General features: G+C 41.4%; 1 long non-coding RNA gene across 1 annotated transcript; it reads left to right on the forward strand.

The window, feature by feature from the left end:
• Positions 1-4,155: 4,155 nt before the first annotated feature.
• LOC123334907 lies at positions 4,156-13,035 on the forward strand. Its single transcript, XR_006553104.1, has 2 exons — positions 4,156-4,279; positions 12,854-13,035. It is a non-coding gene; the product is annotated as an uncharacterized LOC123334907 (long non-coding RNA).
• Positions 13,036-27,505: the final 14,470 nt, after the last annotated feature.

Raw genomic sequence — 27,505 nt, forward strand, 5'->3', positions numbered from 1 at the left:
GGCTGGAAGAAGCACAAGCTGGAATCAAGATTGCCGGAAGAAATATCAATAACCTCAATATGCAGATGACACCACCTTTATGGCAGAAAGTGAAGAGGAACTGAAAAGCCTCTTGATGAAGGTGAAAGAGGAGAGTGAAAAAGTTGGCTTAAAGCTCAACATTCAGAAAAGTAAGATCATGGCATCTGGTCCCATCACTTCATGGGAAATAGATGGGCAAACAGTGGAAACAGTGTCAGACTTTATTTTTTTGAGCTTCAAAATTACTGCAGATGGTGATTGCAGCCATGACATTAAAAGATGCTTACTCCTTGGAATAAAAGTTATGACCAACCTAGATAGCATATTAAAAAGCAGAGACATTACTTTGCCAACAAAAGTCTGACTAGTCAAGGCTATGGTTTTTCCAGTGGTCATGTATGGATGTGAGAGTTGGACTGTGAAGAAAGCTGAGCACCGAAGAATTGATGCTTTTGAACTGTGGTGTTGGAGAAGACTCTTGAGAGTCCCTTGGTCTGCAAGGAGATCCAACCAGTCCATTCAGAAGGAGATCAGCCCTGGGATTTCTTTGGAAGGAATGATGCTAAAGCTGAAACTCCAGTACTTTGGCCACCTCATGGGAAGAGTTGACTCATTGGAAAAGACTCTGATGCTAGGAGGGATTGGGGGCAGGAGGAAAAGGGGATGACAGAGGATGAGATGGCTGGATGGCATCACTGACTCGATGGACGTGAGTTTGAGTGAACTCTGGGAATTGGTGATGGACAGGGAGGCCTGGTGTGCTGTGATTCATGGGGTCGCAAAGAGTCGGACACGACTGAGTGACTGAACTGAACTGAACAAGGGCCCAAGCTAAAGACTTTTTACATTTATAAAAGTATCACATGAGTGATTTTAAAATTCATATAGTACCAAAAAGCTTACAGGACTCAGCATTTCTTTTTTCTCCTCTGCCTTTCTCCCCTCATTCCCATCTATAGAACAAACTACTTTCAACTTAACTGTTTCTTCTGGTATTTATGTCCCTATTTCTAAATAAAATACATATAGCCTCTTGAGTCATGTATTTTTTTTCTAAATGTTATTTTTTTATTTTTATTTTTTTGGCTGTACTGGGTCTTCATTGCTGTGAGGGCTTTTCTCTAGTTGTGATGGGGTGGGGGCTAATCTTTAGTTTCAGTACATGGGCTTCTCATTGTGATGGCTTCTCTTGTTGAGGAGCACTGGCTCAGTAGTTGCAGCTCCGGAAACTAGAGCACAGGCTCGATAGTTGTGCACAGGCTTAGTTGCTCCAAGGCATGTGGCTTCTTCCTGGATCAGGGATCAAGCCTGTGTCTCCTGCATTGGCAAGTGGATTCTCTAACATTGAGCCTCCAGGGAAATCCCAAGTCATCTATTTTAAACAATATCCACAACTCTGTATATTATAATAGACAAAGATTTAACTGATTTCCAATTTTTGCTTTCTTTCCCCACCTCCACTCTTTATGATTTTTGTCTCCATTTTTACTTTTTTCCCTCTTACGACTGTGACAATGTAAATATTGTTCCCTAGTGAGTCAGAGGGTATATTAAGACTACACTTTTTTCTTATATAATTTTTTTCTTTTATCTGAAGTGAATTTGCTAATTCTCTTTGAGTGACTGACTAATTCTTTCTATAGTTTCCAATAGTTCTGTAAGATACCTCCAATACATTTTTTAATGTGGTTAAACCACCTCCCTTCCCAATACAGACATGTTTTTTTTTTTAACCTGAACTGGAGGAGGAGAAGGGGACATCAGAGGATGGGATGGTCGGATGGCATCACCGACTCAATGGACATGAGTTTGAGTAAACTCTGGGAGTTGGTGATGGACAGAGAGGCCTGGAATGCTGCAGTCCATGGGCTCGCAAAGAGTCGGACACAACAGAGTGACAACTGAGCTGAACTGAACTGTAAATTAGATCTAGACTGTTTCTCTTAGAAGCCGCACAGCTAACATCTTAAGACTTTCCTTTACCTCTTCTCCTTTGAATCTCTTATTTTTTGCACCCTATCTTTTTCTTTGTTTTTATAGAGTCTCTTTCAGTACTTTCTTGAAAAAATTTGCATCACAATTTTTTTCTGATTTTTCTATTTTGAAATTTTTTATTCTGCTTTTGTACTTGACCGATAGTGAAACTGAGCAGGACCCTCCAGGGCCCTCCAGGGTCCAAAAGCCTTTCCCTGTCCCTGTCTCTTATTTGCAGGATAAAGACTTGAGCCTCTTCAGTTCCGTTCACTCCTTGCGAACCCATAGACTGCAGCATGCCAGGCTTCCCTGTATATCACCAACTCCTGGAGATTGCTCAAGCTCACGTCTACTGAGTCAGTGATGCCATCCAACCATCTCATCCTCTGTCATCCCCTTCTCTTCCTGCCCTCAATCTTTCCCAGCATCAGAGTCTTTTCCAATGAGTCAGTTCTTCTCATCAGGTGGCCAAAGTATTGAAGCTTCAGCTTCAGCATCAGTCCTTCAAATGAATGTTCAGGATTGACTTCCTTTAGGATTGACTGATTTGCTCTCCTTGCAGTCCAAGAGACTCTCAAGAGTCTTCTCCAACATCACAGTTCTAAAGCATCCATTCTTTGGCGCTCAGCTTTCTTTATAGTCCAACTCTCACATCCATACATGACTACTGGAAAAACCATAGCCTTGACTAGACTGACCTTTGTTGGCAAAGTAATGTCTCTGCTTTTTAATATGCTATCTAGGTTGGTCATAACTTTTTTTCCAAGGAGCAAGTGTCTTTTAATTTCATGGCTGCAGTCACCATCTGCAGTGATTTTGGAGCCCAAGAAAAAAAGTCTGTCACTGTTTCCATTTTTTCCCCATCTATTTGCCATGAAGTGATGGGACAGGATGCCATGATCTTTGTTTGTTGAATGTTGAGTTTTAAGTCAGCTTTCTCACTCTCCTCTTTCACTTTCACCAAGAGGCTCTTTAGTTCCTCTTCTTCACTTTCTGCCATAAGGGTGGTTTCATCTGCATATCTGAGGTTATTGATATTTCTCCCAGCAATCTTGATTCCAGCTTGTGCTTCATCCAGCCCAGCATTTCACATGATGTACTCTGCATATATAAATAAGCAAGGTGACAATATACAGCCTTGATGTACTCCTTTCCCTATTTGGAACCAGTCCGTTGTTCCAAGTCTGGTTCTAACTGTTGCTTCTTGACCTGCATACAGATTTCTCAGGAGCAAGGTAAGATGGTCTGGTATTCCCATCTCTCAAAGAATTTTCCACAGTTTGTTGTGATCCATACAGTCAAAGGCTTTAGCATAGTCAGTGAAGCAGAAGTAGATGTCCTTCTGGAATTCTCTTGCTTTTTTCTATGATTTAATGGATATTGGCAATTTGATCTCTGGTTCCTCTGCCTTTTCTAAAACCAGCTTGAACTTCTGTACATTCTCAGTTCATGTACTGTTGAAGCCTGGATTGGAGAATTTTGAGCATTACTTTGCTAGTTTGTGAGATGAGTGCAATTGTGTGGTAGTTTAAACATTCATTGGTATTGCCTTTCTTTGGGACTGGAATGAAAACTGTGGCCACTGCTGAGTTTTCCAAATGTGCTGGCGTATTGAATGCAACACTTTAACAGAAATAGCTCAGCTGAAATGCCTTCACCCACTACTAGCTTTGTTCCTTGTGATGCTTCCTAAGACCCATTTGAGTCTTAAGCCTCTTAGACCTCCCTTAGTTGCAAGGAACAGATTCAAAAAGTTGCTAATTGGGGAAGTAAGGGAATGCATAAACAAAGGGGGAACAATCAGGAAACTATAGTGCAGGGATTAAAGTAGGCTCCTGGTTCTTCCTCAAGGGATATACAGAACAATATCTTTGAGTTCTTCTGCAGGAACTAAGGCCCCCACCCAAGTGAAGGAAATTCTAAGTTGAGAACTATTTTCACTCAGCATTTTATAGGCATTGTTCTATTACCTTCAAGCTTACCCCAATATTGTTGAAAAGTCTGGTGACATTCTACTTCCCATTTCTTCATGACTTGTTTTTTACTCTCTAGAATTTGTGTTTCTGGTTCTCCTTGTTTTGGAGGGTAATTTTCTAGTTGAACAATTTTGAATAAAACCGGATGTGTGCCACTCATATCTTCTGTAACCAGTTTCTCTCGGCCCCCAGCCCAGGGACCCATGCCAGAGGTCAGAGGACAGCTGTTTCCCTTAAAACCTCTGAAGAGCAATGAGAGCGCAGAGAGCCAGCTCCTAGCCTGCTAACATCAGACAGCATGAGTGGAGGTAAGAGAACGTTCTCCCTGACCAGTCATCTTTTGCCGTGTAGCTGCTGTACAGTGAACGTTTGTGTCCCCCTAAAATTCACATGTTGAAGTCCTACCCCCAAGATGATGGTATTAGGTAGTGGGAGCTTTAGGGGAGTGCTTAAATCATGCACACTTAGTGCCCTCATGAGTGGGATTGATCTCAGGTGGACTTAGGCCCGCAGAGGCTTTAAGCAGGCTTTTGGTTCCCAACCAGAGATTGAGGTCAGGTCGTGGCAGTGAGAGAGCTGAATCCTAGCCACTAGATCAGTGGTCAGTGACAAGTCCCTGACACTGTTTCGCAGAAAAGAATGCCCACAAAGGCAGAAAATAATTAAACAAGGGTTTATTAGGAGGAAAAAGAGTACAGTATTTATGGATAGACACACAAGTGGACTCAGAGAGAGAAATTCACACCCTCGTGGTAGTTTAAATCACTTATATTGGGGCATTTCCTCTGGGTTTCCTTTAGCCAATTATTTTGATTGGCCTGATTCTGAGTCTGTATTTGGTATATCTCAGGATCCCCCCATGTGCGTGCGCGTCTCTCAGCCAACATGAATTCCAGCAAAGAGCTTTGACATCACTCCTCTTTTGACCTCCAATGAGCTTTCTAGTCAAGAAGGAGTTTTCTTGTCATCCTTAACTACAAGAATGAGAAATATGTGGTCTCTTCTCTTTCATCTGGGCAGGGCCCAGCCTCCTCCTCCGATTGTCCTGCTATCCATATTTTGGAGTGTCTGTCCACAGGAAATGAACTCCAGCTGCTTACCCTTGGATGGCTTGTCTATCGCCTGCCTCAAGATTAGTTCCTTTGTAAAAGAGGCCTAATAGAGGTCTCTTGCCCCTTTCTACTATGTAAGGTTACAGGGGAAAATGCCAGGCAGTTGGCTCTTACCAGACACCAAAGGTGTTAGTGCCCTGATCTTGAACTTCCAAGCTTTCAAAATTGTGAGAAAGAAATTTCTAATTTTCATAAATCCACCCATCCACCCATCCTTTGGCATTTTGTGAGAACAGTCTGAATGGACTAAGACACAAGTAAACCACTCCAAAACTTAGAGGTGTAAATTAACAATCTTTTCTTTTTTAATCTTTATGCTTATGATTTTTTAGATCAGGAATTTGCCCAGAGCAAGTGGGAATATCTCACTTCTGTTGCATAATGACTGGGACTTTAGATGGCTAAAATGCCCAGGGAGAATTGGGGTGGGGTCATATTTCTGGGCCTCCAGTTTTGACTGTCAGGTGGCTCCTCAGTTTTTCTCCATGTTGAGCCTGATAGAGTTGAGTGGCCAGCATGGCTTCTTCATGCCTGTCTGGTGACTGGGCTGGGTTGGAAACAGTAGAGGTATAGAAATACCTCTCTTCACACAGCATTGCCACATGACTGCCTTGGGTGATCACACAGCACAGTGGTTATATGTAGGATAGACTTTTGTGGTAGCTGGCTTACCTCAGAGCAATCATCCCAAGATGCCCACTTGGAAGATGCAAGGCTTCTTATGATCCAGTCTCAGAAATCCTGTTGCTGAGTCCAAGCACATTCTGCTCCCCCTATGACAGGCCAGTTAACTGAGAGATGAGCTGTTGAGGCGAGGAATACAACTTTATTCAGAAAGCCAGCTCACTGAGTAGATGGCAGGCTAATGTCTCGAAATAATCATCTCCCTCTAGGTCTGGATGCCAGGTTCTTTTATAGAACAGAGAGGGACAGAAGTTGAGGAAGTAAAGTAAAAAGGCCATTATCATGCAGATATATCCTGGAATGGCCAGCTGTTGCAGAGAAGAAGCCAATTCTGACTCCATGCTGGAAACTTTCTTTGACTTGTTTTTGCGGCTTTTGTTATTATAATCACACATAATAGCCTGCCTCAGAGGATCCTGCCCCTCTGCCTGACTATAAACTGAAGTACTTTTGTTCAGCTCAAACAAAATCTGACCATGCCTACGTCTGGATAGAAGAGATTCACACACCCCTTCCAAATGCTGACCCTTCCCAAAGATGGTTTGCAAGACTTAAGACCCTTTTTACTTTACTTCCTCACTGCCTCTCCCTCTCTGTTGCTTGGTTGCTCATGCTCTTTGTGACCCCATGGACTGCAGCGTGCCAGGATTCCCTGTCCTTCACTATCTCCCAGAGTTTGCCCAAACTCATGTCCTTTGAGTTGATGATGCCATCCTAACATCTCATCCTCTGTCGCTCGCTTCTCCTCCTGCCCTCAATCTTACCCAGCATCAGGGTCTTTTCCAATGAGTTGACTAGATATCATCCATCTTTGCTTCAGTATACCTCAATGAAGAGGCTGGGTGGGTGGCTTTTTTGACTAAAAAAGATACACAAGTTGAGAGTTGCAAGTTAAGTTTTATTTGGAGCGAAATGAGGACTGCAGCCCAGGAGGTAACACTTCAGATAGCTCTGAGAGACTGTTCCAAAGAGGCAGTGGGGGAAGGTCAGTATATAAGGTTTTGGTGAAGGGGGAGTTCAATACAATTAAGCAACCATTTTACAAAAGTTTTTTGCTAGTCAGGAGGATCTGATGTCATCATGAAGAAATTTGCTATTGTTCAGTCAGTCATATCTGATTCTGCAAACCCATGGACTGCAGCACACCAGGCCTCCCTATCCTTCACCATCTCCAAGAATTTGCTCAAACTCATATCCATTGAGTCAGTGATGCCATCCAAATATCTTGTCCTCTGTCATCCCCTTCTTTCCCTGCCTTCAATCTTTCCCAGCATCAGGGTCTTCTCCAATGAGTTAGCTCTTCACATCAGGTGGCCAAAGTATTGGAGCTTTAGCTTCAACATCAGCTCTTCCAATGAATACTCAGGGTTGATTTCAATTAGGATTGATTGGTTTGATCTACCTGTAGTCCAAGGGACTCTCAAGACTCTTCATCAACACCATGGTTAGAAAGCATCAATTCTTCAGTTCAGCCTTCCGTATGGTCCAACTCTCACATTCACACATGACTACTGGAAAAACAATAGCTTTGACTATGCGGACCTTTGTCAGCAAAGTAATGTCTTTGCTGTTTAATACTCTATCTAGGTTTGTCACAGGTTTCCTTCCAAGGAGCAAATGTCTTTTAATTTCATGGCTGCAGTCACCATCTGCAGTGATTTTGGAGCCCAAGAAAATAAAGGCTGCTACTGTCTCCGTTTTTGCCCATCTATTTGCTATGAAGTGATGGGACCAGATGCCATGATCTTCATTTTTTGAATGTTGAGTTTCAAGCCAGCTTTTTTAACTCTCCTCTTTCACTTTCATCAAGAGTTTCTTTAGTTCCTCTTCACTTTCTGCTATAAGGGTGGTTTCATCTGCATATCTGAAGTTATTGATATTTCTCCCGGCAATCTTGATTCCAGCCTGTGCTTCTTTCAGCCCAGCATTTTACATGATGTACTCTGCATATAAGTTAAATAAGCAGAGTGACAATATACAGCCTTGACGTACTCCTTTCTCAATTTGGAACCAGTCCGTTGTTCCAAGTCCAGTTCTAACTGTTGCTTCTTGACCTTCATGCAAATTTCTCAGGAGGCAGGTAAGGTGGTCTGGTATTCCCATCTCTTGAAGAATTTTCCACAGTTTGCTGTGATCCACACAGTCAATGTCTTTAGCATAGTTAATGAAGCAGAAGTAGATGTTTTCTGGAACTCTCTTGCTTTGTCTATGTTCCAGCAGATGTTGGTAACTTGGTCTCTGGTTCCTCTACGTTTTCTAAATCTAGCTTGTTCATCTGGAAGTTCTCTGTTCACACACTGTTGAAGCCTAGTTTTGAGGATTTTGACCATTGCCTTGGTAGCATATGAAATGAGTCCAATTATGGGGTAGTGAGTTAGAAATTGTTAGGCAGTTAGTGTAGGAACTCTGAGACTTTGCCCTGTTTCAATAAACATCCCACTCCACTAACCTGAAATTATACCCTTTGTCCTGATTTCCTGGCTCTCAGAGGAATGTGTCCTTGGTGTGATAAATTATCAGCATTCAGAGCCAGGAAAGGGTAGTAATTAACTTTTGCTCCATATGCCTGAGGGAAACGCAACTGGTGATCATTAATTTTTAGCCTGTATATCTGGTCCATTGTAAAATGGCCCAGGGTCATGAGAAATGGTCTCGGGATAGTGACTTAATGCCTAAGAAAACTGAGAATACGAGGATCAAAAGAAGACATAAAGATGTCAAGTTAAACATTGTGTTTGCACTTGCTCCTTGGAAGAAAAGCTAGAACAAGCCTAAACAGCATGTTGAAAAGTAGAGACATTACTTTGCTGACAATGGTCTGTATAGTCAAAATTATGGTTTTCATGTATGGATGTGAGAGTTGGACCATAAAGAAGGCTGAGTGCCAAATAATTGATGCTTTTGAGCTGTGGTGTTGGAGAAGACTCTTGAGAGTCCCTTGGACTGCAAGGAGATCAAACCAGTCAATCCTAAAGGAAATAAGTCCTGAATATTCATTGGAAGGACTGATGCTAAAGCTGAAAATCCAATACTTCGGCCACCTGAAGCAAAGAACTGACTCATTGGAAAAGGCCCTGATCCTGGGAAAGATGGAAGGCAGGAAAAGAAGGGGACGACAGAGGACAAGATGGTTGGATGGCATCACCGATTTGGTGGACATGAGTTTGAGCAAATTCTGGGAGATAGTGAAGGACAAGGAGGCCTGGTGTGCCGCAGTCCATGGGTTTGCAAAGAGTCGGACACGACTGAGCCACTGAACAACAATGGAAATTTTGAAGAAGACACAAACTAAGCCTTTAAACTACTTAGTTTCCCAAAATAAATCAGGAAGAAAAGGAAAGTCCTTCAACTTTTCTGGAAAAGGCTCAGGGAGACATTGAAGAAACATACTCCAATGGACCCGAAATCTATGTAGGGCCAAATTATTCTCAAGGATAAACTTATTACTCAATCAGCCCCATTCATTAAGATGAAGTTACAAAAATTTCCAAACAAGATCTAGAGAGCCTCCTAAAGACTGCCACACCTGTGTTATATAAGAGAGATCAGGAGGAATGTAAGGAGAAAGAGAGGAGAGATAAGAAAAAGGCTGAAACTCTCATTATGTCGCTACAGGGAGTTAACTTTAGAGCTCCCAAAACAGGAGGACAAAAAGCTAAAGCCTGGAGCCTGTTTCCTCTGTGGCAAGGATAGAAAATGCTCCCAGGCTAAGATACTGCCACCTAAGTCATGCCCCCTTTGTTGAGGTGATCGTTGGAAGAGGAATTGCCCTCAGAGACGTAGGTCTCTGAAATCAGTTCCTCAGACCCAAAATCAAGACTGATGGGGTCCAGGGCTTCCCACTTTGACTCCCGTCCTCATCACAGCACTAAGCTTCAGGTTATTCTGATCATAGGAGACTGTGCTGTTAACTTTCCTCTTGATATAAGAGCCACTTTTTCAGACCCCCTTTCTAATTCAGGACCTCCCTAAACTAAATCACCCACTATATGTGGCATTTCTGGGAAGTCGATTACAAAATTCTTTTCACAATCATTGAGTCATAACTGAGAGTCCATTCTCTTTTCCCATGCCTTCCTGATAATACCAGAAAGCCCAACTCCCAACCTGGGAAGAGATATACTATCTAATATGCAAGCTTCAAGCCATATGAAATGAAACCCACAGAAAACTTATGTCTACCCCTAACAGAAACAGATATTAACCCTGAGCTTTGGGCAGTTGGAGGAAAGATAGGAAGAGCAGTCTCTGCTCAGTCAACACAGATCCTAATCAATTTCCCCATCAAAAACAATATCCCCTAAAACTGGAGGCATGACAGGGATTCATTCCCCTAATTAAAAATCTCAAAGAACAAGGCTTTTTCTTAATTGAATGCAACAGCCCTTGTAACACATCTGTTCTAGGAGTACAAAAACAAAATGGAGAATGGAGTATAGTACAAGACCTTTGTCTCATTAATGAAGCTGTAATTCCATTACATCCTGTGTGCCTAAGCCCTATACCTTACTTTCCCAGATCCCAGAAATGGCAGCCTGGTTTACTGTGCTAGACTTAAAGGATGACTTCTTTTGTATTCATCTAGCCCGAAGTTCACAATTTTTGTTTGCTTTTGAGGATCCATCTGATTCCACTACCCAATTAACTTGGACAATGTTGCCTCAAGGATTTAGAGATACTCCTCATTTGTTTGGGCAGGCTTTGGCTAAAGACCTAACTGCCTTCTAGGCACCAGAGCTTATAAAAAGTATCCAAAATGTAGATGGCATTCTCCTTTGAGGTGACTCAAAGGAACAATGTGACCAAGCTACCTGTGGTTTTCTTATTATGTAGCCCAGTGTGGTTACAAAATATCAAAACCTAAAGCTCAGATATGTAGCAGGAAGTTAAATGTTAAGGACTCAAATTTTCACATGGAACTCAAGCCTTAGGGAAGGAAAGAATAAAGCCCATTTTATAACATCCTCTCCCTAGTGCTATTAGACAACTCCATTGTTTCCTTGGTATAACTGACTACTGCTGAATTTGCATTCCTGGATATGGAGAGCTAGCTCAACCTCTACATAAGTTATTACAAGAGACTAAACAATTAGGACAAAAGGTATTACAATGGGAACCTGGAGAAATACATGCATTTAAGCCTTTACAACAGGCTCTTTTCAGGCCTGCTCTCAACCTGCCTACAGGAAACCAATTTAACATTTTTATAACAATTAGATCAGGAATAGCACTGGGAGTCCTAACACAACCCAAAAGAAACTCACAACCTATTGCTTATTTGAGGAAAGAACTCGATTCTGTAGCTCAAGGATGGCCTCATTGTCTGCAAATAGTGGCCTCAGTAGCTCTATTCATTCCTGAAACTACTAAATTAATTATAGACTGAGATCTGGTGGTCTTTACTTCACATGATATCTCTGGAACTTTAAACTCTAAGGGAGGATTGTGGTTATCAGACAATCAGCTTCTCAGATACCAATCCCTGCTCTTAGAAGGACCCATAACTCAGCTAAAAACTTGCTCAACTTTAAACCCAGCTACATTCCTTCCTGAGTCATTAGATAAAAAATCAGAGCATGACTGTCCTCAAGTCCTAGCTTTAAGTTACTCAGCAAGGGAGGACTTCAAAGACACGCCGTTAGAAAATCCAGATGTAAGTATGTTTACCGATGGCAGTTCCTTTATAGAGAAAGGAGAACGTAAAGTAGGCTATGACGTGATAACTTTATTTGGAACCTTAGAAAATTGCTCCCTACCTCCTGGGACTAGTGCTCAATTGGCTGAATTAATTGCTTTAATCACAGCTTTAGAACTGGGGACTAATAAAAGAGTAAACATATATACTGACTCCAAATATGCTTACCTATTTCTTCATGCTTATGCTGCCATTTGGAAAAAGAGGACCTTTAAAACTTCAGATGGCAGTCCCATCAAATACTATCAAGAAATTCTGTACCTCCTAGATGCAAGGTTATCCAAAGAGGTGGCAGTAATATGTTGTCAAGGTCATCAGAAGGATGATTCTGGAAAACAGCAGAGGGAAATAGGACGATAGACCAACAAGCATAAATGGAAGCATAGACTTTCAATTCTCAGGCTCCCCGCCTCTGGGACAGAATTCCCACTGACATGCTGCTGCTGCTAAGTCGCTTCAGTCGTGTCCGACTCTGTGCAACCCCACAGACGGCAGCCCACCAGGCTCCCCCGTCCCTGGGATTCTCCAGGCAAGAACACTGGAGTGGGTTCCCATTGACATAAAACCCCACTATTCTCCTGAGGAACTTCAACATTCCCTTTCTCAAGGAGATATTTTACTCCCATCAGGTTGGCTTCAAACAGAAGATCAAAAGCTTATATTACTCTCCAATGGCCAATGGAAGGTTCTTAAAACATTACATCAAACATTCTGTCTGGGAATTGAAAATACTTACCAACTTGCTAAAAGTCTCTTTAAAGGAAAGGGATTGATAAAAACTGTAGTTCAAATTGTTAAGGGATGTGAGATATGTCAAGAAAATAATCCCCATAACAGCTAATCAGTTCCTCCAGGTTTACAATGTATAGGAAAATATGCTGGAGAAGACTGGCAGATAGATTTGACCCATATGTGTTAGGCAAAGGAACATTGATACAGCATTAAAAAATAAATATTTACATTTCTCCTAATTGTATATAAACTATTCCTTTTTTCTTTTTTTATATCAACATCCTATCTACTATCTGCTATCCAGGCCTGTTCTCACCTTCTCTTTCAGACAAAACCACTTTGGAGGAATTAGGTTGTTCCATAGCCATCCCATCTTCCCCTCACAATTTCATTCCCAAAGAAGACTGTAGAAACTGCTGACTGTTTAACCATTTAATTATGTTGATATTACCCAAGTAGCATATGATCACTTGATCAGTAGAGTAACATTTTTCCAGTTTGAAATTCCCCTTCGGGAAACATGACAGGATGGGTTTCTAAACAAAAAGATCTCATCCTCATGAGCCATAATAATATCTGCCTTTATGCCTTTATGGATCTATATTTTTAGAATATCAATTCACTCATTCTAAATCTCTCATCCTTTTATTTTCCAACAGCATGGAGAAAAACTATTGTTTGAAGAAAGCAAGAATCAGACATGTTTATCTTTCTTAATTCAGGGGACTCTTTTTAAAATTTTCCATGATTCATCTGTAAGACCTGGTTTCTTTTCATCCTTATTTGGTTCCTTGGGAAAGAATTTGGTATATCTTATTGAATAAACACTTCCTGCCAAGCAGTGCACTATTTATTATGATCTTTTTCTTTATTTATAGGTGTTCTAAGCTCTGATGACTAATATTTCTGGAGATCTCAACCCTTAGATAAGTAATGACATTACTTAGTCTCTATTCTTAATAATTTTAGAAGGTATACTGCTTGTCCAAGGGCCATTCTTCTACAGAATTAATTCTTAAATTGTATTCAGAAGAATATTGTTGAGTGTGACTTGAAGAAAAAGATATCCATGGTCAAATAAGTTTAGGAAACACTTAAGCGAAGCAGTTAAAAGGTACATCAGGACTTCTTAAAACTTTAATATGGAAGATTAGAGATTTGTGAATCTTAAAATGAGGAGTGTCCTATATAGCCTTTCCATAATTTACTGATTTTTATTGCAAGCAGCATAAATGCTTTATATTTAGCATTATTCTGAATACATTTTGAGAAATGCTACTTTAGAAATAGCTAGGACTTCCCTGAAGGTCCAGGGGTTAGGAAGCCAAGCTTCCAATGCAGAGGATGAGGTTTTATCCCTGGTCAAGAAACTGGGATCCCATGTGCCAAAAGAAAAAAGAAAGAAAGAAGGAAGGAAAAAAAGAAATAGCTAAATAAGTCAAAATGGAAACTTTAAAAAAATCCACTTATCCACAAACATAACTTACTGGAAATAATGTTGAACAATGACTTCAGAACAAGTTTACTGAAAGCCTTATATTTTCTAGCTAAAGATCAGCATTGTTTAATGGCTATTTTTTTCTCACTCTCCTAATTTAAGTGGGTATCTGAGATCGTCACAGAAAATGACCACTTAAAACTTCACTGTTACTCTAAATTTAATTTAAACCACTAAACAGACTGAGTTGACAGAAGGGACTCTCTAAATTTATGAATAACCTTTTCAATCTCCTAAAGAACTTCTGATGCTTTGTTTTAAGGAAGTTAGAAGAAACTTTCCCTATGACTCTTGCCAGCAGAGTATTGACAGGCCATTTCTGACTGTTTTATGTTACAGCAAATAAGATAAACTTCTAGCTCTTAATTTTAAAAACAAACACCCAGAAACAAAAGAAAGAAGGAGGGCAAGGAAGACGAGAAAAGAAGGAAAAGGAAAAGGAGGAAAATAGCTAGGCAGATTGTTTACAAAATGGCAATATTTGCACAATGCTTTACAAAATAGCCAAAGGTTACCAGATCTGTTTTTACTCTCTTTGTAATGACTTTGAGCTTCCTCCCATCAAAAAGTAAAGTCTATTTCTCCATCCTTTGAACCTAGGCTTGACCTTGCCATTTGTTTGGGGCAATAGGCCATTGTGAATGTGATCCAAGCAAACACTGCATTCGAGCTTGCCCTTCCTGCAACTCTTTGGAATCCCAGGTACATCATGTGAAGAAGCCCATGTGGACTAGATTTTTGGAAGATGAAGCCCATGTGGAGCAGAGAAGAGCCAAATTTCTAACTTTATTTTTAATTGTAACATTTATTTCCTGCAATAATAGATGATTAACTTAGTCATACTACCCTCATTCTAGTCATCTTCCTCATCAAACTTGAAAACACCAGAGGAAGGTGAAACTGAGATTTCAAAGAAGGGATGTGAGTATTCAACATAGAGGGAGCAGAGATGTAGGAGCACCATGATGCAGGAAAGAGGTGGTCCCTTGGAAAATTAAAAGATGTCAATGGAGGAACTTCCCTGGAGGTCCAAACGTTTAGACTTCAAACTTCCACTGCAAAGGTGCAGGTTTGATACTTGGTGGGGGAACTCCAATCCTACATGCCTTGTGGTGCAGCCAAAATCCAAATAAACTAAAAAGCAGAAACAAAAACATAAAAGAAGTCAGTGTAGCTGGAACAACAGTGAGTAGGGTAGCAAAGAGTATAAGATGAAATAGAAGAGATAAACAGAGACAGGCAGAACTTGGACCATGCGTGATATAGAACATGCAAGACTATATAACTTTACAAGAACTGGATTTTATTTTCAGTGATTATTTTTTTGCATCAAATTAAAAGAAAGTTTTTTTACCTGTAATATGTGGCACCATTGACACGTGGAGGTATCAATGGGGGAGGGCAAATGATGAAACCAAGTTGGATGGCCATTTAGCTATACAAATTAAAGGCCTTAAATATTTCTCTTTGATCCCCAAATGCAACATTATTCTAAGAAATTATCATGACTGTGCAAAAATGTTCCTTTTCAAATAAGTTCATCTCATTATTTTTGATAATAGTGAAAACTGGAGGTAATCAAAAGTGTCTGATAATAGTTTATTAGTGAAATAAATTGAAATATATCATAACAGATTATTATTAAGCCACTGAAATTATTGTCAAAGTGTATATGTATATATAAGACGTAGAAAAGGGCAGGCTACAAAATAGTATACTCAATATAATCTCAATTATGTTAAAAAGAAAATTGCAGAGAAAAAAAATGAGTGGAAAAATATAGAACCAAATGTTAACATGTTTCTATTTGTAGCTGGAGTTAGGAATATTGTAATAGAAAAATATTTAGGCACCAAATTTCCTACCTCCAATATTCTTCAATGACTGCATCTCTGGGTCAGAAATACCAATGTACAAAGACTGTTTATATAGGTTGTTTTATGTAAAAATGTTACTGATATATTGTGACAGTCAAAATATAGAGATTATATATAATACAAATTTAGCTCTGTAACAGACTATACTAAAATGATGAGAAAAAAATATGCCTGCCAAATAATTTAAGTCTGAGTTTGCAATACTGGAGAGGGAGATGGCAATCCACTCCAGGACTATTGCCTGGAAAATCCTATGGACAGAGGAGCCTGGTAGGCTACAGTCCATCAGGTCTCAAAGAATCGGACACAACTGAATGACTTCACTTTCACTTCACTTTACAATACTAACAGAAATCAGTCCTGAATGTTCATTGGAAGGACTGATGCTGAAGCTGAAACTCCAATACTTAGGCCACCTGAAGAAAAGATCTGACTCCTTGGAAAAGACCCTGATGCTGGGAAAGATTGAAAGTAGGAGGAGAAGGGGACGACAGAGGCTGAGATGGTTGGATGGCATCACTGACTCATGGACAAGATTTTGAGTAAGCTCCAGGAGATAGTGATGAACAGGGAAGCCTGGCGTGCTGCAGTCCATGTGGTCACAAAGAGTTGGACACGACTGAGCAACTGAACTGAACTGACTCTAGAACCAGTCAGATGGACAGGTCATGGTGGAGAGGTCTGACACAATGTGGTCCACTGGAGAAGGGAATGGCAAACCACTTCAGTATTCTTGCCTTGAGAACCCCATGAATAGTAGGAAAAGGCAAAAAGATAGAACACCGAAAGATGAACTTGCCAGGTCGGTAGGTGCCCAATATGCTACTGGAGATCAGTGGAGAAATAACTCCAGAAAGAATGAAGGGATGGAGCCAAAGCAAAAACAACACCCAGTTGTGGATGGGACTGATAAAAGAAGCAAGGTTTGATGCTGTAAAGAGCAATATTGCATAGGAACCTGGAGTGTCAGGTTCATGAATTAAGGCAAATTGGAAGTGATCAAACAGAAATGGCAAGAGTGAACATCGACATTCTAGGAATCAGAGAACTAAGATGGACTGGAATGGGTGAATTTAATGCAGATGACCATTTTATCTACTACTGTGGGCAGGAATCCCTTAGAAGAAATGGAGTAGCCATCATGGTCAACAAAAGAGTCCAAAATGCAGTACTTTGGATGCAATCTCAAAAACGACAGAATGGTCTCTGTTCATTTCCAAGGCAAGCCATTCAATATCACAGTAATCCAAGTCTATACCCTGACTAGTAATGATGAAGAAGCTGAAGTTGAATGGTTCTATGAAGACCTACAAGACCTTCTAGAACTAACACCCAAAAAAGATGTCCTTTTCATTACAGGGGACTGGAATGCAAAAGTAGGAAGTCAAGAAACACCTGGAGTAACTGGAGTAACCTGGAGTAAGGCAAATTTGGCCTTGGAGTACGGAATGAAGCAGGGCAAAGGCTAATATAGTTCTGCCAAGAGAATGCACTGGTCATAGCAAACACCCTCTTCCAACAACACAAGAGAAGACTCTACACATGGACATCACCAGATGCTCGACACTGAAATCAGATTGAATATATTCCTTGCAGCCAAAGATGGAGAAGCTGTATACAGTCAACAAAAACAAGACCAGGAGCTGACTGTGGCTCAGATCATGAACTCCTTATTGCCAAATTCAGGCTTAAATTGAAGAAAGTGGGCAAAACCACTAGACCACTCAGGTATGACCTAAATCAAATCCCTTATGATTATACAGTGAAAGTGAGAAATAGATTTAAGGGACTAGATCTGATAGACAGAGTGCCTGATGATCTATGGATGGAGGTTTGTGACATTGTACAGGAGACAAGAATCAGGACCTTCCCCAAGAAAAAGAAATGCAAAAAAAGCAAAATGGCTTTCTGAGGAGGCCTTACAAATAGCAGCGAAAAGAAGGGAAGTGAAAAGCAAAGGAGAAAAGGAAAGATATACCCATTTGAAAGCACAGTTCCAAAGAATAGCAAGGAGGGATAAGAAAGCCTTCTTCAGTGAACAGTGCAAATAAATAGAGGAAAACAATAGAATGGGAAAGACTAGAGATCTCTTCAAGAAAATTAGAGATACCAAGGGAACATTTCATGCAAAGATGGGCTTGATAAAGGACAGAAATGGTAGTAACCTAATAGAAGCAGAAGATATTAAGAAAAGGTGACAAGAATACACAGAAGAAATGTACGAAAAAGATCTTCATGACCCAGATAATCACGATGGTGTGATCACTCACCTAGAGCCAGACATCCTGGAATGTGAAGTCAAGTGAGCCTTAGGAAGCATCACTACAAACAAAGCTGGTGCAGGTGATGGAATTCCAGTTGAGCTATTTCAAATCCTGGAACATGATGCTGTGAAAGTGCTGCACTCAATATGCCAGCTAATCTGGAACACTCAGCAGTGGCCACAGGATTGGAAAATGTCAGTTTTCATTCCAATCCCAAAGAAAGGTAATGCCAAAGAATGTTCAAACTAGCGCACAATTGCACTCATCTCACATGCTAGTAAAGTAATGCTTAAAATTCTCCAAGCCAGGTTTCAGCAATACTCGAACCATGAACTTCCAGATGTTCAAGTTGGTTTTAGAAAAGGCAGAGGAACCAGAGATCAAATTGCCAACATTCGCTGGATCATCAAAAAAGCAAGAGAGTTCCAGAAAAATATCAGCTTCTGCTTTATTGACTATGCCAAAGCCTTTGACTGTGTGGATCACAACAAACTCTGGAAAATTCTTCAAGAGATGGGAATATCAGACCACCTGACCTGCCTCTTGAGAAACCTGTATGCAGGTCAGGAAGCAACAGTTAGAACTGGACATGGACCAACAGACTGGTTCCAAATAGGAAAAGGAGTACGTCAAGGCTGTATATTGTCACCCTGCTTATTTAACTTCTATGCAGAGTACATCATGAGAAACACTGGGCTGGAGGAAGCACAAGCTGGAATCAAGATTGCCAGGAGAAATATCAATAACCTCAGATATGCAGATGACACCACCCTATGGCAGAAAGTGAAGAAGAACTAAAGAACCTCTTGATGAAATTGAAAGAGGAGAGTAAAAAAGTTGGCTTAAAGCTCAACATTCAGAAAACTAAGATCATGGCATCTGGTCCCATCACTTCATGGGAAATAGACGGGGAAACAGTGGAAACAGTGTCAGACTTTATTTTTGTGGGTTCTAAAAGCACTGCATATGTTTTTTGCAGCCATGAAATTAAAAGACGCTTCCTCCTTGGAAGGAAAGTTATGACCAATCTAAATGGCATATTAAAAAGCAGAGACAATACTTTGTCAACAAATGTCCGTCTAGTCAAGGCTATGGTTTTTCCAGTAGTTATGTATGGATGTGAGAGTTGGACTATAAAGAAAGCTGAGCACCAAAGAATTGATGCTTTTGAACTGTGGTGTTGAAGAAGACTCTTGAGAGTCCCTTGGACTGCAAGGAGATCCAACCAGTCCATCCCAAAGGAGATCAGTCCTGGGTGTCCATTGGAAGGACTGATGCTGAGGCTGAAACTGCAATACTTTGGCCACTTGATGTGAAGGGCTGACTCATTGGAAAAGACTCTGATGCTGGGAAAGATTGAGGACAGGAGGAGAAGGGGATGACAGAGGATGAGATGGTTGGATGCATCACCGACTCAATGGACATGGGTTTGGGTGGACTCTGGGAGTTGGTGATGGACAGGGAGGCCTGGTGTGCTGCAGTTCATGGGGTCGCAAAGAGTTTCACATGACTGAGCCACTGAACTGAACTGAACTGTACTGACTCTAGATTGAAGAAGTCCAGGAGGAGGAAACTAACTGTAGTGCCAAGTTAACACTCTGATACAGGGAGCACAGAGTATGACACAGACAGATGGAGATAGGGAAGGCTCAGACCTGCATCCCACGTGAGGATCCAACAGCTGCACCTCAGAGTCTAGGCTTCTGTCCATCATATCATATGTAGTGTGCTCAGTCATGTCCAAGTCTTTGTGGTCCTATGGACTGTAGCCTGCCAGGCTCCTCTGCCCATGGAATTTTCCAGACAAGCATATTGGACTGGGGTGTCATTTCCTACTACAAGGGATCTTCCTAACCCTGGGATCCACCCATGTCTCTTGGGTCCTCCTACACTGGCAGGCCGATGCTTTATCACTAGCGCCACCTGGGAAGCCCGTCATATGTAGATCACATCCAACTAAGCAGGAAGCTGTTTAAGCATCTCATCATCCTGATCCCTGTAAAATGAACTGGCTTCACAGCTACTTTTCCCTCAAGATCCATGAGTACACTCTTCCAGGTATGTTCATCTGCTTAGGAGTCTCCCAAAATTGCTCAGACTTGGACCTGGGGTTTTATCTGTGTGGAGATGACTATCTTTATCTGCTTTTGTTGGCACTTTCTGAATAATTAAAGACAGGAGTAAGTATGAATTTTGAAAATCTTTGGAGGACTTCCCTGGTGGTCCAAGGGTTAAGAATCCTTGGTACATGCGGTAGATACTACAAGGTACATGGGATAGATCCCTGATCAGGGAACTCCCACATGCAGCAGTGTGGCCAAAAATAATAATAATAAATAAAAATCATCAGGGGGCAAAAAAAAGCACTTTTTGCTTATTATTGTATTTCCCTAGATAGCTTAACAGGAGAAAATCAAACAAAACCCCAAAACCCTGCCCCTATCAGCGATTGTTGAGATTAGAGGGTTTTTTTGAAGTTCAAACTCCACATGGCTGGTTTTATTTTCTCCATTTTTATTTATCTTTATTTTTCCACTTTGTTCAGTGAGCATGTAATTACTTTCAAGGATAGAAAGATCAGTGTTATTAATTTTTATATCTCACTACCGATTTTTATTGTTTTGTTTTTAAAGTGAAAGTGAAGTGAAGTCGCTCAGTTGTGTCCGACTCTTTGCGACCCCATGGACTGTGTAGCCTACCAGGCTCCTCTGTCCATGGGATTTTCCAGGCAATAGTACTGGAGTGGATTGCCATTTCCTTCTCCAGTGGATCTTCCCGATCCAGGGATAGAACCCAGGTCTCCCGCATTGTAGACAGACACTTTACCGTCTGAGCCACCAGGGAAGTTTTGTTTTTAAATGGCAACCAAAAAAAAAAAAAAAAAAAAAAATCATAAGAGATTGAAGTCCCTGGGTTTGAATGCCAGCACTAATAATGAAGGTGGTTTGGCAGTCACAGTTGCCCAGAGCATGAATCGGGTAAGAAAAGTCTCCAAAGCACAGATTTCTAACAGTGTTTATAAGGCCTATTTCTCCTAGTTGAGAGGCCTTGTATGAATGTCTACAATTTTGCAAACTCTCATAAATCCAGAAGAAAATCTAAAGTTCCAATAGAAAATAAAGGGACAAAATTATTTTTCTATTTTTGGACATAGAAGACTATAGCATATTCAATCTGAATGCTTTAAATGTAGATAATTGTGGAAAACTGTTTTTCCCCAAAATGGCCCCATTCCTTGGCTTTATCTGCAATGTGACTTTGACCCTCTTTTCATGAAATGGGGTCTGCTTTTTAACTTTTCCTCCCCCTTACCCCAGGCGATTTGACTCCCATGGAACATTTGTAACATTCTATTAACATTTAGAATGCCTGGAATAGATGCTGAATTTCAAGACTAGATCAGAAAAAGCATGGTAGCTTCTGCCTCTGCTCACTGGAATACTTACTAGCCCTTGAATGTCTGCAGCTGGCATGTAAGTCAACCAGCTGTCCTGAGGCCCAGATCAGCCCATGCAGAGAGCTCATTCAGCCAGACACAGAGACCACAGAAAGTAAGTGAGTTGCCCAGCTAGCCCCAGCCCCCAGCTGCTCTTTGTTGTTCAGTCGCTCATTTATGTCTGCTTCTCTGCAACCCCATGGACTGCAGCACACCAGGCTTCCCTGTCCTTCACTATCTCCTGGAATTTGCTCAAAGTCATGTCCATTGAGTTGATGATGCCATCCAAACATCTCATCCAGCTGCTCTAGCCCCGAGCTGTTCCAGTTTTAGCCGCTGTCTGTCAGCATTTCATGAGAGACTCCAGCCAGACCCAACCAGCAAGCCCTCCAGGATTCTTCAGCCCTCCGCCCCAGCCCCCAAAACATGTGGTGTGCTAAAGGAGGCATGCTAAAGATTTTAAGGAATGTGATTAGACCATCCCTGTCTGCTAAGACCCTAACCTTCTGGATTATTACACTGCAGAGGAAGTCCTCCAGAAAGACAGTCCTGGATTGTAGAAGAGACATGTACATCTCAAAGGAACAGAGAAAGGACTTAAAATTGCAAAGTGCAAGTTTTCTAAAACAAACGATTTAAGAAAAATGAAGAAGGTTTTGACTGAAAGAAAAAACCTATTCTTCTGGCAGCCTTGAGCTTTTCAAAGCTGGAACTTAAGGCGTGTAGAGTTGTTCCAAAGACATGGCTTTACGCTGCTGGAAGCCAGGTAGAGTTTGGTCAGATCTCTGAGTCTGGAGGTGGGAGTGGAGTGGGGAGGGAGTAGGCATGGAGTTGCTTTTGCAGTCTGCAGTTCTCAGTTGTTACACAGCATTGGATAAACAGAGCAAACTTTTTACCTAAAAGTTAAGTGCTCCTGTAACAAAACCCCAAAACACACCGCATTGACTTAAAGACTGGGCAGCAGGAGGAAGGTAGAAAGACCTTGTTGTTGTTCTTCAGTTGCTAAGTTATGTCTAACTCTTTGCGACCCCATGGACTGCAGCATGCTAGGCTTCCTTGTCCGTCACCGTTTCCCTGAGTTTGCCCAAACTCATGTCCATTGAGCCACTGATGCCATCCAATCATCCAACCAGCAACAGGGTCTTTTTCAATGAGTCGGCTCTTTGAATTAGGTGGCCAAAGTTTTGGAGCTTCAGTTTTAGCATCAGTCCTTCCAATGAATATTCAGGGTTGATTGCCTTTGGGATTGACTGGTTTGATCTCCTTGAAGGACCTTGAGTAGACTATTACGTGAGAGCTGAGCGCCTGGAGGAAGCTGTCAGTGCCTGCCTATGACAGGTAGAAAGAGGGCAGCTTAAAAGGGAACTCTCCGGTTTTTAAGAAAACTGAGAGGAAATATTAAACATTCAGGACTTGCTAGATTCAAAATTAAAATGATTTCTCAGTCCCAGATTTTCCAGACAGCAGCATATCCTCAAAATACATGGCTATATACGTTTCAATTGCCTCTTCATATTTTATAATATTTTTATAAAGAGAAGGGGAAAACAATTTGATCTTTTCTGCATAATTGATCAAAAATTGTTTTTTTAATTATTCGTAGCTTTGGCTAGGTATTAATGAGAACTATCTCAGTTCAGTTCTGTCACTCAGTCATGTCCAACTCTTTGCGACCCCATGGACTGCAGCACTCCAGGCCTCCCTGTCCATCTCCAACTCCTGGAATTTACTCAAACTCATCCCCATTGAGTCGGTGATGCCATCCAACCATCTCATCCTCTGCCATCCCCTTCTCCTCCTGCCCTCAATCTTTCCCAGCATCAGGGTCTTTTCCAATGAGTCAGCTCTTCGCATCACGTGGCCAAAGTATTGGAGTTTCGGCTTCAACGTCAGTCCTTCCAATGAATACTCAGGACTGATCTCCTTTAGGATGAACTAGTTGGATCTCCTTGCAGTCCAAGGGACTCTCAAGAGTCTTCTCCAACACCCCATTTTGAAAGCATCAATTCTTCGAGCTAAGCTTTCTTTATAGTCCAACTCTCACATCCATACATGACTACTGGAAAACCCATAGCTTTGACTAGATGGACATTTGTTGGCAAAGTACTGTCTCTGCTTTTTAATATGCTGTCTAGGTTGATCATAGCTTTTCTTCCAAGGAATAAGCATCTTTTAACTTCATTGCTGCAGTCACCATCTGCAGTGATTTTGGAGCCCAAAAAAATAAAGTCAGCCACTGTTTCCACATCTATTTTCCATGAAGTGATGGGACTGGATGCCATGATCTTAGTTTTCTGAATGTTGAGTTTTAAGCCAAATTTTTCACTCTCCTCTTTCACTTTCATCAAGAGGCTCTTTAGTTCTTCTTCACTTTTTGCCGTAAGGGTGGCATCATCTGCATATCTGAGGTTATTGATATTTCTCCTGGCAATCTTGATTCCAGCTTGTGCTTCTTCCAGCCCAGCATTTCTCATTATGTACTCTGCATATAAAGTTAAATAAGCAGAGTGACAATATACAGCCTTGACGGCCTCCTTTTCCTATTTGGAACCAGTCTGTTGTTCCATGTCCAGTTCTAACTGTTGCTTCCTGACCTGCATACAGATTTCTCAGGAGGCAGGTCAGGGGGTCTGATATTCCCATCTCTTGAAGAATTTTCCAGAGTTTGTTGTGGTTCACACAGTCAAAGGCTTTGGCATAGTCAATAAAGCAGAAGTAGACATTTTTCTGGAACTTTCTTGCTTTTTCGATGATCCAGCAGATGTTGGCAATTTGATCTCTGGTTCCTCTGGCTTTTCTAAAACCAGCTTGAACATCTGGAAGTTCACGGTTCATGTATTGTTGAAGCCTGGCTTGGAGAATTTTGAGCATTACTTTACTAGTGTGTGAGATGAGTGAAATTGTGGGGTAGTTTCAGCATTCTTTGGCATTGCCTTTCTTTGGGATTGGAATGAAAACCGACATTTTCCAATCCTGTGGCCACTGCTGAGTGTTCCAAATTTGCTGGCATATTGAGTGCAGCACTTTCAGGGCATCATCTTTTAGGATTTGAAATAGTTCAACTGGGATTCCATCACCTCCGTTAGCTTTGTCATGCACCTAATTTTACATGTTGACTATTTGGAGTAATTCCCAGAGGCTCATTTTTGCCTCCCTATGTCAGGAAGGAAAATTTTCCCTTTTCTGGACTGGTCTAAAAGTTAAATTGCTGTGAGACAGATTAACAGGAGAAAACAACATATATACATGGGAGAGACCCAGGAAAACTGAGTAACTTGCCAAAATAGTTGAAACCTTCACATAAATACCACCTTTAACTGAAGACAAAAGAGGTTGTTGGAGGTAGTAGTTTGGGACTTCCCAAGGGGAGGAAGGCAGTTCATAGAGAAATGGAAAAGCAAAGGTTGGATCAACAAATGTTTCCTGGGCCTTCCAGAAACAGAGGAACTTTGCTAGGATCCTTCCTGTCTCCACACTTAGCTCATGCTTTTTGAGTATGGTGATGCTCCCTTCCTGCAACACATCCTGTCTACATTCTGTTAGGCAGTTAAGGGGAAAGTCAAAGGTTCTTCCTAAGTCCCTGGGACCTTAAAAATAACCAGTCTAAATTAACCTGGATGGCAGATTTTTTTCCTCTACACACATTTCTCTGCCCCTCTCCTCTATGTGTGCATCTGTTCTCAGTCACTTCGGTTGTTTCTGACTCTTTGTGACCCTATGAATCCTAGCCCACCAGGCTCCTCTGTCCAAGATTCTTCAGGCAAGAATACTGGAGTGAGTTGCCATGCCCTCCTCCAGGGGATCTTCCCAGCCTAGGAATCAAACCCAAGACTTCCCCACCTCCCACTTTGCAGCTGGGTTCTTGACTGCTGAGCTACAGGGGAAGCTCTTCTCATCTCCTCTAAATACAACCATAAAAATAAACAACCATAATAGGACTCTGATGGAAAAGAGAAGGCAAACTGGCTAAGGACCTCAGGAATTGAGGAACAACAAGCCATGAGTTCCCTGGGTTCAACTTTTTTTCTCCCTAGTATCTTAAACTGGATGTGGGAAAGCAGGACAGACCAAAATGAAATCCTGAGAAAAGCTGCCTCTGGCCCAAGGACCAGGAAGGGAAGCCCAGCAGACACCTAACAGAGAGCCCCGCCCATGACTCCAAACTCACTGGCAGCAGATGGGCTGTCAGGGGAGACAGGACAGAGGAGGCCTGGCATTTCCCAGCCCCCACTTTCCCAGCCCCCACTTTCTGCATAAGGCAATCCAGTCCTGGTGTTCCCAACATTTTCCACCTGAAAGAAACCAGAATGTCACCCCAACATATGCCTCATTGTCATAAATATTGTTTGAAGTTGTGAAAGAAAAACCACAGGTCCAAAATGGCATCACTTGTGCTAAAGCCAATGATACCAAACCTACATTTAGGGCCTGACCTAATTGCGGTTTCGACCTTCATTAGAAATGGCGTCTTAATCAACCAGTATGAAATTGTCTTGTCGGTCCCAGCAAGGTCAACTGTCACGTGGCCCTCTCCATCTTGGAGGGAGAAGAAGAAGCAGTCTGCATCCCACCAAAAGAAGACATCTCGGGCAAAAATAATATTCTCTTCCTTGCTAATAGCTCCCCACCCCACCCTTCTGCCTATCAAAGCCTCCAATTTTGTATGTTTCTAGTTGCTGCACGGCATGTTGCCCAGTTCATGAACTGCTTAATACAACCAACTGGAGCTTCAGATTTACTCAGCTGAATTTTGTTTTTCAAGATGAAGGGAACTAAGAATCAAGAAAGGCAGAAAACATTTCCCCTTGTCTGACTAAACGCAAAATTTAAATTTTCCTCTTCTTAAAGACAGACTCTAAGCAGCCCAGAGATGGCAACAGAGGAATCCCCAAACAACCTTTGCTCCATTAGTTCCCGCCCATATATTTAGCTTCCCAGTCTGTAGCCCTTGGAAGCCTGAACAGCTTTCCTTTGTCCTGTCATTTCCCCTTAAATTTCTTATTATTTAAGTACTATTTATTTATTTATTTTGGCAGTACTGGGTCTTGGTTGCTGTGAGCCAGCTTTCTCTATCTAGTTGCTGTGAGTGGAGGTTACTCTCTATTTGTGGTGCAAGGGCTTTTCATTGCAGTGGTGTCTCTTGCTGCAGATCACAGCCTCTAGGCACTTGGGCTTCAATAGTTGTGGCTTGCAGGCTCCAGAATGTGGGCTCATTAGTTGTGGCACATGGGCTCAGTTGCCCCATGGCATGTGGTATCTTCCCGGACCAGGATCTAACCAGTGTCCTTTGCATTGAAAGCTGAATTCTTACCCACTGGACCACCAGGGAAGCCCTGTTATTTTTTATTGTTGTTGTTCTTTGTTGAGGATACTGTATAAACTGAAATTCCAAACTTCCACTTTCAGTTACTTTTTTTTCTTGATGTATATATTTTATTGAAGTATAGTCTACTTACAGTGTTTCAGGTACTTAGTAAGGTGATTCAGTTATACATATACACATACATTATTTCTCAGATTATTTTTCATTATGCGTTATTATAAGATATTAACTGCAGTTCCCTGTGCTATACAGTAAACCTTTGTTGCTTGTTGCATATCTATTTTTTTAATTAGAAATCTAGCATTCTATTCATACTAAGTCAAACAAATGGAATCAAGGATCCTGCCAATGTTGGGCAGCCCAGGGACTGCTCTCCTTCCTGAGGTTCTGCTTGTGCCTCCCCCACCCACCTGGTAATACCAGGACCAGAGAAGGGTAAGGTGGCCCCAAGTGAACTTAGGAGAACATAACAGCACTTCAAGAGCTAGAAAAAATTAAATTGTTCTTGGAACCACAGACCATGAAAATAAGCCAAGAGCTACATCTTAATTGCCTACTAGAATATGATTAAATAGGGTTCAGAGTCTCCTAACAATATCCAAAATGCCTAGGATACAATAGAAAATCATCCATCATACTAAGAATCAGGAAAAATCACAAATTGGATGAGAAAAGACATTCAACAGCCAATTCTGAGATGAAACAGATACTGGAATTATCTGACAAAGATTTTAAAGCAGCTATCACCAAAAATTGCTCTTATGTACAATTATAAAGTTTCCTGGGACAAATAAAAATTAGAGCCTTGTGGACTTGTGGGAAAGTAACAAAAGATCTAATCGCTGGATTCTCGAAAGAAGAGAAAGAATGGGGGTGGGGTGGGTGGGGGGAATGGATGAAAAATTCAAAGAAA

Source organism: Bubalus bubalis, chromosome 8, assembly GCF_019923935.1.
Source record: "Bubalus bubalis isolate 160015118507 breed Murrah chromosome 8, NDDB_SH_1, whole genome shotgun sequence".
Lineage (NCBI taxonomy): Eukaryota > Metazoa > Chordata > Mammalia > Artiodactyla > Bovidae > Bubalus > Bubalus bubalis.